At 47.2% G+C, this 12,147-nt stretch overlaps 1 protein-coding gene across 3 annotated transcripts in view; it reads right to left on the bottom strand.

Annotated features, from left to right (window-relative positions):
• The window catches only part of LOC144170288 (regulator of G-protein signaling 7-binding protein A-like), an 87,526-nt gene that overhangs the window by 31,389 nt on the left and 43,990 nt on the right, over positions 1–12,147 (bottom strand). The window lies entirely within an intron of this gene.

Raw genomic sequence — 12,147 nt, 5'->3', positions numbered from 1 at the left:
GGCCGCGCGGACTGCACATTGGCCCCACAGAAGAACGAATCACTCCCCAGGGCTGCACTCTGGGCCGTTCAGAAATCTGAACAGAAGTATTTCTTCCTCCTCCTCCTTCTCTGCCGAAAATCTCGTCGCCTCCGTCCGCGGCGCAGAGACGGAGACGATAGATTGTCTAACACCGGCTTGGAGCTTACTTTAATTTTATAAAAAAAGTTTCCACTCTTGTGCTACACCAATACAACTCAACCAAACACCGTTCATGCTTCATGCATTGATTTCATCTTAACAAGAAAATTTCTTTGAAGTAATAAATGGTGTTGTTAAGTGCATTTCACTTCTCTCTGGTTTCGCTATTTGTAGAGCGATGTGAGTGAATTGAAGTGACGTCGCATGGGTAATCGTTATGGGTGCCGTTTACAGCTTTGCTTTCCAACCACATTCACGGGGTGGATTGGCGCGAATTTTTTTTTTTTTTTGTTTCCTTCCTTCTATTTATCCATCCGTCCGTCAGTCGGCCCGTGTGTCTGTCTGTATCTTCCTTTCTCTCTATCTCTCTCTTCCTTCCTTTCTTTCTTCCTTTCTCTCTTTCTTTCTTTTCTCTTTCTTTCTAGATTTTTTTTCTTTGTTTCTTTCTTTTCTTCTTTCTTTTCAATGTTTATTTACTTTTCTCTTTTTCTCTTTCTCTTTTCCGTCAGAAGTAAGCTCGTAGATGGAAACAAGTGCAGGTCTTTCTGCGTGCTAGTCAAACTTCGGCTCTTTGCAGTTATACATTTCTTTTATTTTAAAAACTCTGAGAACAAAAGGAGACGGCTAAGAATAACCGACCTGACGCAACAGCCTCTAAGGAACGACGAGATGCGATATTTGTGACCTGTTGCGCAAACGCAACCTATAAAAACCATTCGTTTCTTTCGCGATAAATTTCATCTAAGCCGGCGACAGACGGGATTTTACCGGACACTGTCGTTCATGCGCGTGCGCGGCGTGGTCTTAAGTTTCTCTTGACTGGTATACTTTCTTTTTGTATGCGTGCCGTGCAACCGTCTTGCTTCCTTCACGGCGAAGCTGTTTACGTAACCGCCTTGTTTCTCAACCGTTTCTCTTGCCGCACGTGAATGCCTCGCTGCTGGTGAGAAGATTTCTTCAGCAAATCTTCTTCTTATCGCCCGCTCTTTAATTTTTACGGTGTAGGTCTTTCTCCGCTCAGCGGGAGGGACATGAGCTATACCTTCTAAATATGGAAAGAGGCAGGCACCGTCAGCTCGATTGAGGAAGAGAAAAGCCGAGCTCGGCTTAAGCTTTAACGTGGTGCAAAAGAGCCCGACCCACCGACTTGGCAGAAGCTCCCGTCGTTTCCTGAAAGGACCGGATACCATCAATCAACTCTCATTGTGCGCCCGTGTCGCGGCTCTACATTCGTGAAAACGACAGAGCCAGCTCGCCCCACTGCCCCATTTTTACCGCGCTACACACGAAGATATCAAAGGCCGGCCTAAAACGAAAGGAACGCGTTTTTTTTCTTCTTCTTTATCGCAGTTTTCGTAAACGAATCTGGCGAGATCGCAGACAGCTCGGTTTTCGGTGGCACTCTGTGTGTTTATGAATTCCGATGCCTCTTTCTGAAATCGAAACACGCTCCTGGAGAATTTTAGCCTTGGCCTTGTGAGGGATATTTTGAACAAAGAAATTTTATCGTCATTTAAGGCTAGAAAGATTAAGCAAGCACGTATTTCGATGCGTCGTCGGGATTCCAGCGCATAGAGCGAGAAAGAAGGAGTATCGGAAATAAGACTGGGCGCGAGAAATTTGCCTTTCTGGCAACTTGTAAGTAGGTGATCAACGGCCGGTTACAAAGAGTTTTTTTTTTTTTTTTTTGAAGCCTCGTTATTCTTTCTTTACTTTCACTCAGAAGAGACGAGCCGGGCCAATTCGTACACTGGAATTCGAAAGGGGAAAACCGAACGAGACGTTATCGCGTTAGTCTTTCTGAAAGAACATGGAGCCGAAGTGCTTCTAAGCGAAGAAATAAGAACCGTAGGCGGGCAAACAAACAAACCCGGAGTAGAAGCCTTGAAAGCGACTGCTGCAGTGGAGAAACCGGCTAGATCCCGCAGGTCTCCGCTTTTCAGTCCTAGCGGGAATAGAATAGGAGCGCAGCCTTGATCTCTTTTTTCCCATGTCCAATAGCCCTTTTCGAGGTTGTCTGCAAACAAAATAGAATCGGTGCACTACCGAAGTGGTGGTGGTTCTTCTATTTCTTCCTTCTCCTTGGACTAACTTTTCTGATACCGCAATTTCTTGCTGCTCAAAATGCTCTGGCCGAGACGCCCGAATAGCGGGATCCGTGTACCGCGCGCCAAAATGGTTGCTTCTGCCTTTCGTGGGCGTCATCATTTTTGTATCAGCTTCTTCCGAGTTCAGGAACACGAACCCAATTTCTACACAAGAAATAGCCTCGACAGCTCGGTTTTGGAGTGGACCGCAGTGACCCTGTATGCCTGCTGTTCGTTTTCTTCTTTCCGGAGAGGCAGATTTCAAAATAGCTCGGTATGCGACCCCCCCCCCCCCCCCCCATCCCCTCACAGAAAAAGGAATGATGACGTCACTTTAAAACATTCAGCACTCCTAGAGAAACGTAAAGCAGACTCCATTTTTTTATCATCGAAAGGCCACGGTTCCAATCTCAGCACGGACAAAATGAACCCTGCACATAAACGAACCCAAGGCGCAGCAGTATTATGCAGGTTTCCGTCTCCCGGTGTAGTATCTGTCCCGTCTCCGAGCGACCTTTCCTTTTCATGTATGGCGAAGCAAATCTCTTACAGAAAATCGGGTATTCCTCTCTCTCTCTCTCTCTCTCTCTATATATATATATATATATATGGTTAGGAAATGAGGGGCTCGTTAGGAAATACAGAAAGAAATGCGGGCAGTCTACAACGCCAAAGAAGGCATAGGGGAATGGTTGGACTATATATATATTTTTTTACCGTTAGTGAAATTACTTTTTTTTTCATATTAATAGAAGCGAGAAAGAAAGAAAGAAAGAAAAACACGCGCCCAGAGTGGGGACCGAACCCACGCCTTTCGATTAGATCTCGAATGCCTCACCCACTCTCGAATGCCTTACCCATCGAATGCCTTACCCATCGAATGCCTTACCCACACGCGCCCACTCTGGGCGCGTGTTTTTCTTTCTTTCTTTCTTTCTCGCTTCTATTAATATGAAAAAAAAAGTAATTTCACTAACGGTAAAAAAAAATATATATAGTCCAACCATTCCCCTATGCCTTCTTTGGCGTTGTAGACTGCCCGCATTTCTTTCTGTATATATATATATATATATATATATATATATATATATATATATATATATATATATATATATATATATATATATATATATATATATATATATCTGTCTGTCTATCTATCTATCTATCTCAATCTCAATCTCTCTCTATCTGTCTCTCTCTTGGAGCAGCGTCAAAACGAGTTTGCACCGAAACACTTCCTGCGCCGACCTTAATCATAGCGTCGAGTATTATCAGGTTCGAATCAATCTGAGACGGAGTGAGGACGCCAGATTTCACTCTTCCATTTCCTTCATCGCAACCACCGAAGTTGTCACTTTTTCGACTTTGGATTCCATCGAGCGACAGCAGCTGGAGACCAACGCAAGGCGCGTATGTCTCTCCGGTCGCTTTTGCTTTTTAATTTTGCTTTTTTTTATTTTTCAACGAGGACAAGATGACTCAGGCCGTGTTTTTCCAATTATCTTCCTTCGGTGGAAGAACATTAAGCTTCCGCGAGTGGAAACAAAAGACGATTCGTTTCCGCGAACTTTCTCGGAAGGAAAAAAGGAAAAAGAAGTATAACCGGAGCCCGCTGACACCGAATTCTATGCACGTTTGGGAGTAAAGATTCCGAACAAACGGCCCGTTAATGAGCTCAACTCGGCTTAAGCTTTGTCCGCTAGAAACATTCCACCCAATTATTCCGGCAGACTGTTTCCCGTGCGTTTGCACTTCACGGATTTCTTGCTCTTTCGTCCGCTCGTGCAGATTTGCGTCTGGCAGCTCGCAGGATTAAATCGCCGGAGAAGAAAAGACGCGTAAAAAATATAATCCCCCCCCACCCAACCCCACCCCCACATACACACACACAGAATAAAAACGAGATTCATTATTCCCAACTTTGAACCTTGAAGAAAAAAGAAAGCGAAAATGAAGAGACCTGGGTGGGTAGCGAAGACGGGAATGGAACTCTGGGAGAATTGCTGGCTACAACTGTGGGGGTGGAATCGAACCTCTGGTTTCTGGCTGCACGCCTCGAAAGTAAAATAAAAAAAAGGGGGGGGGGGGGGCAGAGAAGAAAGGCGGTCGTTCTTTTGTGCACTTCCCCCGGGTCGATCCCGTCCCGGGTCTCGTTTTCTCCTTTTGGTTCCCGAGCCATCGCCACCACCGCGCAGGCGACGTAATTTCATTTTCTTGCCGCTCCACGCTTACTATCCCACAAACAGTCGCACGAACGCACGCGAAAATTCAGAGAGCAGCGTGTAAAATTGGTAGGAAAGCATTGCCGGCAGACCGACCGCGTTCCATCGATCCCCACAATGCTGCTCTTTCGCGGAACACACGACTCACTCCACGCACACACACAAACGCACGGTGACGCCCCAAAAAACTAACACCGGCGCCATTATGTCGCGTCCTGTGAGAGCTCTTCACCACCTCGCTCATGCGTTATGCATGGCCAGCCGACCCTGCGCGCTGCTTCGTATTAGCCTTCCCTCCCAACACACACACACCGCACACAGAGGCACGGCCGGCTTGCGGCGACCACTCAGAGATGTACCTATTCGGTCCCTTGTTTCTATCTTGTTTCCGTTTGCGGGTCACGTCGCGTTGTAAGGAAGGGAATAAAACGCGCTGGGACTTCCGCGATTTGGTCCGTTGCCGAACGCATGCGTCCAAATATAAGGCTGTTTCGCCGCACCATACATCGCCAGCCGGGACAAAAAGCTGGCAAAACGCGCAAAACGCTCCTCCCTCTCGCCTTCTTCTCATCCGATGCTGCGATTGCGATGGACGCAGAAACACCCAGGGAACTGCTTTCGGAGCGGCGGAGCCGCTCGGTAAGAGACTGCGTGCCTTGGGACCATTAGGAACCGATTCTGAGTCCCATTCCGTACGCCCGACTTCCGGAAGCAAGCGGCGCTGAATGCCTTCGTTTTTGCGTCGCTGCCCCTCTCCTCAATCTGCAACCTGCAGAACGCGTAGCTGTTTACTTTTTAACACAAAAGTGTTTCATCCCCGGATACACGAATATTTCGCTGACGTCATATCCATCACGGAAGTTACGCCTGTACAACGAAGCAAGCGGTCTGTAAAGGGTGCACCCCTGCACAAAGGGTCTTCTTGCCGGAAAGCAACTTTTAGAACCAAAGAGAACGTTATACTTAAGGTTGTTCGTTTTCGGGTGTTATATTTTAACACGAAAGTGTTTTATGCAGCGATACCCCAAGATTTCACTGACGTAATATCCGTCACTGAAATCTGGACAGTACATCTTTGCCGAAGCGACCCCCCAGCAGGACGTCCCTCGCTCAGCACACCAACAGGACAGCCGCCGACCCGCAAATCATGCTCAGCTGCAGATTTCGCTGCACATTTCACTTTCGTGTTTGACTGATTCCTATGACAGAGGAATCAACCACAGTTTTTTGTTGTTGTTGTTGTCGTTGCACGTGACCTGCGCCATGTTCCATGAAAGTATTGTCCAGTTTGAGCATGTCACGGGATCCTCGTCTCCATCGTCAGCATCCCTGATATCATCCGCATCACAGCACAAAACCCGAAGGAAACTCTCACCATCAAAGATTAAAGGAGATAATTCCTCTGGCTCTCCACCACATCTCGATCCCCTTAAATGTGCCAAAAATCTGGGCACGGTTGGTGCGATTGGATGTTTCTCATCAATAATAGTACAGCAGGAGCGGAAATGAGATGTGGAACGTGGAATGTAAAAAAAAGTTACACCATCTTCCCGTAAAGGAACCCTAAGTAGTATGCAAAGCAGCCATGGGGTCGATTCAAGTGCCCATTAGTTTTCAGTCCGTCGTTTCCGTTAGGTTGAGGTACGTAGCTACCGGTATATTTACAGTTTGGTTTCCATGGTAACTACCACACTTTCACTTACCGGAACTACGAAGTGGGAAATTGCGTTGAGCCCATGGCTGTTTCGCATACTACTCAGGGTTCCCCTACGGAAAGATGGTGTACTTTTATTAGATGCGACGGGGCTCTGTCCCTCCCTTGTCGTTGTGGTGCTGTTCGCACCCCCACTGCGCATGCTCGGCTTGCTGAACGCCTGGTGCTGTCTTACCCTTTAATGGCTCCTGGAGCGACAGTGTTACCGTTGTCTTCCTGGGCCGGCCCAAGATGAGCCGAGAATGCGCAGTGGGGGTGTGGACGGCGCCACAACAAGGGAGGGACATAGCCCCGACCATGAGATGCTGGAGCGACAGTGTTGCCGGTGTCTTCCTGTGCCGGCACGAGACGAGCACGCTTCCCCTTAAAGGGCTCCTGGAGCGGCACAGTTGCCGGTGTCTTCCTGGGCCGGTGGATGGACAGACGACGGACGACGGAGCCGAGAGCAAGAGATGCTTTGCGTCTAAAATGTGGTTGATGCATCTTCCACGGGAATCGGTAAAACACGAAAGTGAAATGTGCCTTCACAGGAGCACTTAAATGTTTATTGTGCATCCATGTGAACTTGCACATCACTATTTATATTACTTCGGTATGGCGCCGTTAGAAGCATCAACGTTACACACTGGATTGCACGCGCCGGAACATTGCGTAAATCTGGCTGAAAGCACAGCCCTTGAAAACCGTGCGAACGAAACGGTTCCGAAACCGAAAACGAAAGCAGTAGGTGGCGGAGGGTGCCTCAATTCACCCGCGTCCCGCGTACACGAAGCCGCTGACATCGAGGCGTCAACTGTCGGTTCTCATTAGTATCATGGTAAACTACTTCACTTCACTGCTCCTAGATGGCAGCATCTCCTAGACGGCATCTGAATGAAGAAAGTAGTAGGATATAAGGCGCGTTCGTAGGCATAATAAGGTTTGAATTTGTAGTGCACTGGGCAGTGCGCTGTGTACCTCCCGTTGCGGCGAGAGAGTTCGTGGCTCGAATCCGGGCGCAGCCACGTCAATGAAACATTTTCTGGCGACGTCATTTCCGTGACGGATATGACGCCGGTCAGATCTTTGCGTACCCGGGCATGAAACACTTTCGTGTTAAAAAACAATTACCGGATTCTCGCCAAACAGGATGAAACCGAACAGACAGACGGACAATGCACTCGCGGACACACACACGCCGGCACACGCGTGTCAAGTTACGAGTCACGCTAATGTCGTTTCATATTTCTATTATTTTCATAGCCATAGGCCGGAATGTACGTATTCACGACAAACCTTACGGACTAAACTCCCGCAATTGAACACTTCAGCTTTGCTTTCAAGGCAAAAGAAATATTTATTTGTGACGTAACTTATGGATTCAACTTGATTAACTGACTGGCTAGGCTTTGGTATCTTTTAGAAAAATGTAGGCGAGTTTCAAAAGCTGATTCACTGTAAATTAATTACGAATTTGGTTTTCAGTAATGTTACTTTATATCCAAATACGCTGGCACGCAAGCTATTAGCAATTTCTTTTGAGTAAAAACTGACCCTGAATCAAAGCGTACGCACCCTAATGAATGGCGATGCAAAGCCAATGCAATGTTTCAAAAGCACGCAAGCCTTCCTTGTTGTTGAAGTGCAGGCGTTCAGTGAATGAAGCTGACGAACGCTTTTTAGGTAACAGCGACAACGACCATCTTCACACTGCAATGCTATCGACAGTTCCTGACTACATCATGCCCTCCAGCCCCGCTCTATGGGCGGTGAGCACGACCACGGGTGGCGCTGCGAAGGGCGTCTCCGTGTCGTCAGCTTAGCAATTCTCGCTTTTGTAGTCTGCTTCACTCGGGCTCATTCACCCTGCTGGTTTTGCGCTCGGTCGACTTTTGATGCTTATCCCCACCATAATTTGCGTGTGCGTAACTTTTTATCATAATAAAAGACTTTAAATCGCATTCACAAGCTCAAGGCATGATTTAAAGTAAAGTTTTTGATACCGCTCCGGAAGAAACGTTGTCGGCGTAGCCCATTCCTTGCGAAGCGCGAAGAGTCGGAGCTAGACGTCAGCTTCTCTATTCAGCCATTTTTTTAAAAGGGGAACAGCCCGCTGCTAATTACCAAGAACCGCGAAAACGCAAGACGAAAACAAATTCCAGGCTTTCGGTGCCGTAGACTTTGGCAGAAGGCATTACGATTGCCGGTAATCGTATGCAAGGAAATGGTAAAACAGTTTTTTAACTTTCACGAACACTGGAAAGTATTGTATTGTATCGCATCACGTACTTTACGTTGTCATGGCATGAAAGTATGCCGACATGCACTATGGGAACAAAAATATAGGTTGAGTTCCAACCTACGGTGCGTATGTGCGCGTGTTGGTTTTATACCAGGCTTCTAACCAGTATGGAAGCATATTAAGCAAAACGTTAGCAATTGGGCACGACACCAATAACGGGGTCGGTTCAAGCCCGGAAGCTGTTCTCGTATACAGGGCACGGCGCCATAACCGCTTCATCCACAAAGTAATCGTGGTTTCAACCTCGTCTGATATTTGTAGGTGTAAACCAAATCATAGAGACTGAGTAATGACGCACCCATTTTTCGTTACTGCTGTTCTTCCCTTATAAAAAGTCAGTAAGGAGTGTAAAAAGTCAGGGTGCAGAGGAACTAGTGCTAGGCGGGTTCCATCCTTTCTGCAGGTGCATCATCATAACATGTTTCCGTCATATCACTTACACGCACGCAACACACACGCACTCACACAAGCACACGCGCACTCACGCACGCACATTCGCACAAGCGCGCGCTCACGCATACTAGTCACGTGTAGGGTGAAAATACAGTAACACTACGTGTGTTTAGACCTGGAGGGATATTTACGTTACATTTCCCGCACCCATGTCTTCCCAGTATTCAGATATGCGTTATAGTAAAACTGCACTCAAGAGGAGGAGGAGGAGAAGGAGCACCTTCATTTAGCAGTAAAATCAAGCTGATCAGTGGGCGGGTTCCTCAGTCTACGACAAGATTGCAAGAGTAATTTACTTCAATTCATGGAACGCCATCCTGGGTAGGCCAGGATTTGTTCTTTAAGCCTGAATGGGTTGGAAAACAATAAAGAGCTGCTTGGACATATACATCGCTTTATATTCTTCTTATTATTTTGTTTTGCGCTCTTTGCTCTTAGTTGTCATTTCGCCATTAAACTCTAAACATCATCATCATCATCACATTCTTGTTATACTGGAAACGGGCAGGTATACTATTTATTGCTTTCGTTCGCGAGTATATCAAACCTTCAACACCGTAATCATGTCATAACCGTTCGGGTTTAAAGTCAGTTCGTTATGATAACGATGGTTACGGTAGAAATTCCTGGCACAAAATTCGCCTTCGAGTACTCTGGACAACATTGTCTGCGCCGTTTCGCAGTGGCGTAGCACAAACCTTATCGTTGTATCCGCATGTTAATAAACAACGCACGCTGCGGATATGCACCTTCTTGCACGCAGCCATAACGAAAGCCAACTTGTGAAGAACACAATGCATGCAATACAGCCTAAAGAAAATAACCACACGAACTTTGTGAGCCTCCCAAGCATCGCAAAACGTACTAATACGATGTTTGTGACGATGCAGAAAAATTAATGCGTTGGGCACATAAAAAACAATTATCTGATACAAGCCAACAACAACAAAACAAATAGAAGGCAGCCGTTTTATTTCCTGCTCTGCGATGCGTGTGAAGGGGACCGCTGCTTGGTGCGTAGCATTAGACTGTTGAGTCTTCATAAGAGTATCTCAAAAATACTTTAGGGAAGCTTACGCACTTTGAATACTTATGGAGGAGCTCTGAGCACTGAACCTCGCAAATAAGCTAGAAAGGACGAGTTACGCACGACCTTCTGACCGGTGCTCTGAAGAAACTTTTTTTCTATCTCTCCTCGTGTGTCAAACTTGTGCGGGACACAACTTTGAATTATTCACGGGGGTCAGAAGCTGGCCAGATAGCTGAAATACTGGAAATACGCTTTTTAATGCACGAAAGCATCACAGCGGGCGATTTATATAAGGGAGTGTAGCAGACGACAGCGGCACGAGTTCCCAAGATGACGTCAGGAGCGGGGGAGAGGGGGGGGGGGGTGCCACTCAGACATCTCACAGCCAATAGCTACAGATACAAGGGCGAGGCGACCAGGCGACACACAAGTGCCATTTTCACTTGCTGCGGCGGTTAGCTGAAGTTGCCGGCCTTCGGCGTTGGCCCGGCGCTGTGAACTCATTTAACTCATTTCTCTGGCTTATCTCTGGAATAAAATTTTCCGAAAATACTGAAATAGTTTCATTACGCCATGTATAATTTGATGCTCGCTGCGCCGTGACCTTTATGATCAGCGCCTGGCCAAGTGACCGAAAATTCAGGGTGAGTTCCCCTTACTGAGGTAGAAGCGCAGGATGTGATTGCAGGTGCATCCTGACACACGCAGACACGGACACACACCAGTCCCCAATACGCACCTGGCTGACGTGAGGAGCTGGTGACAGGGATCGCTCGAGAAAAACGGCCAGCTATACCACTCTATCCGAATCTATTGTCACAGCGGGACGAACGCGCGTCCATACGAACGGGAACGGGAACTGCTCCTCATTCTCCGGCCCCGCCTTACTCAGGAGCGAGTCATCCCTCAGTTAAGGAGGAGAGGGAGAAGAAGGAAGAGGCAGGGATGGTAAGTCAAACCCGGCTATAGCGAACCCGGATAGAGCGAATTATGCTATATATCGAACAAAAATATTTCAGTTACAGAAATACATGGGAAACATATTCCTTATAACGAAGTTCACATCCGATATATCGAACTCTTAATAAAATGGATTGTTGGGCGAGTTGGTTCATGGCTTCAAGAAAATTAAAAGAGCGCAAAGGACGAGGACAAAGAAACACAGTAGACGGGACGCGCGCTCCCGTCTACTGTGTTTCTTTGTCCTCGTCCTTTGCGCTCTTTTAATTTTCTTGAAGATATCGAACTCTGCGCGCCATGAATGGCCGCCGAAATGCATGGTCTTGGAGCGGCGATTGAGATGTGGATTGGCCGCGACCACGGTACAAGAACCGTGACTGGGACATTGCGCCTTGCACGGAGCGGTATGACGGCCGACACTTTCCGTAACTATTTCCGAAGCGTGGGACTTATGACGGAACCCGCCCAGTCAGTGAGTCCGGACCAAGACAGCAGCATCAGTGAGCTGTGGGAAGAGCTCGCCAACGCTGCCGATGATGTCGCGAGTGAGAGCGTCGTCCGACGCTTATAATGAAGCGCTTTCGGCAGTCGATGTGCTCCGCCAATGCTTCTTCGATTTTGGAGAACGCGGACTCGAACTGCTGCAAACAACGTTTCGTGTAGAGAATGCTATGCTAATTGTAGCCGCCAAAACGAAAGTGAAAACAAAAATCACCGCTTTTTTTGCAATGTAGGCAGTTAGGGCCAAAAGTAGCTTTATTAATTGCAATAAATGGATTATTTTGGGTGTGGTTAATGGCTACTTTACTGCGTTCGTTTCTGCATGCGGGGAGGGGGGAGTTGGGGAGGGGGTTGGGCACTTGCGCAATGCGAACTCTTTACAATAAGCTCGTTATAGGCGGGTTCGGCTATATCGAACTATTGGATATATCGAACTAATCGCGGTGCATATTGCAGTTCGCTATAAACGGGTTTGACTATAGTGACAACGGCAACGCGTTAGTACGTACATAACCAAGCACATGCTGATATTTTTTTCTCTTTCAAACCAAGCATACGCCACAATCCATGATAACATTGCCCTGCAAAAGAATTTTGGAACCTGTGACATACGTGAGACACACAGTAAATAGGGGCAAGGAATTGTGGCGGAGTGGAAGGGTTTTCCTGTTCAAGAAACCACGCACTAGCGATCAGAAAAAAAAATTGGCCGCGTA

This window comes from Haemaphysalis longicornis, unplaced genomic scaffold (genome assembly GCF_048455015.1).
Source record: "Haemaphysalis longicornis isolate Haplotype H1 unplaced genomic scaffold, Haemaphysalis longicornis Haplotype H1 scaffold_2, whole genome shotgun sequence".
Lineage (NCBI taxonomy): Eukaryota > Metazoa > Arthropoda > Arachnida > Ixodida > Ixodidae > Haemaphysalis > Haemaphysalis longicornis.
The sequence above is the reverse complement of the archived record's forward strand: the minus strand, read 5'-3'. Positions and strand labels throughout refer to the sequence as shown.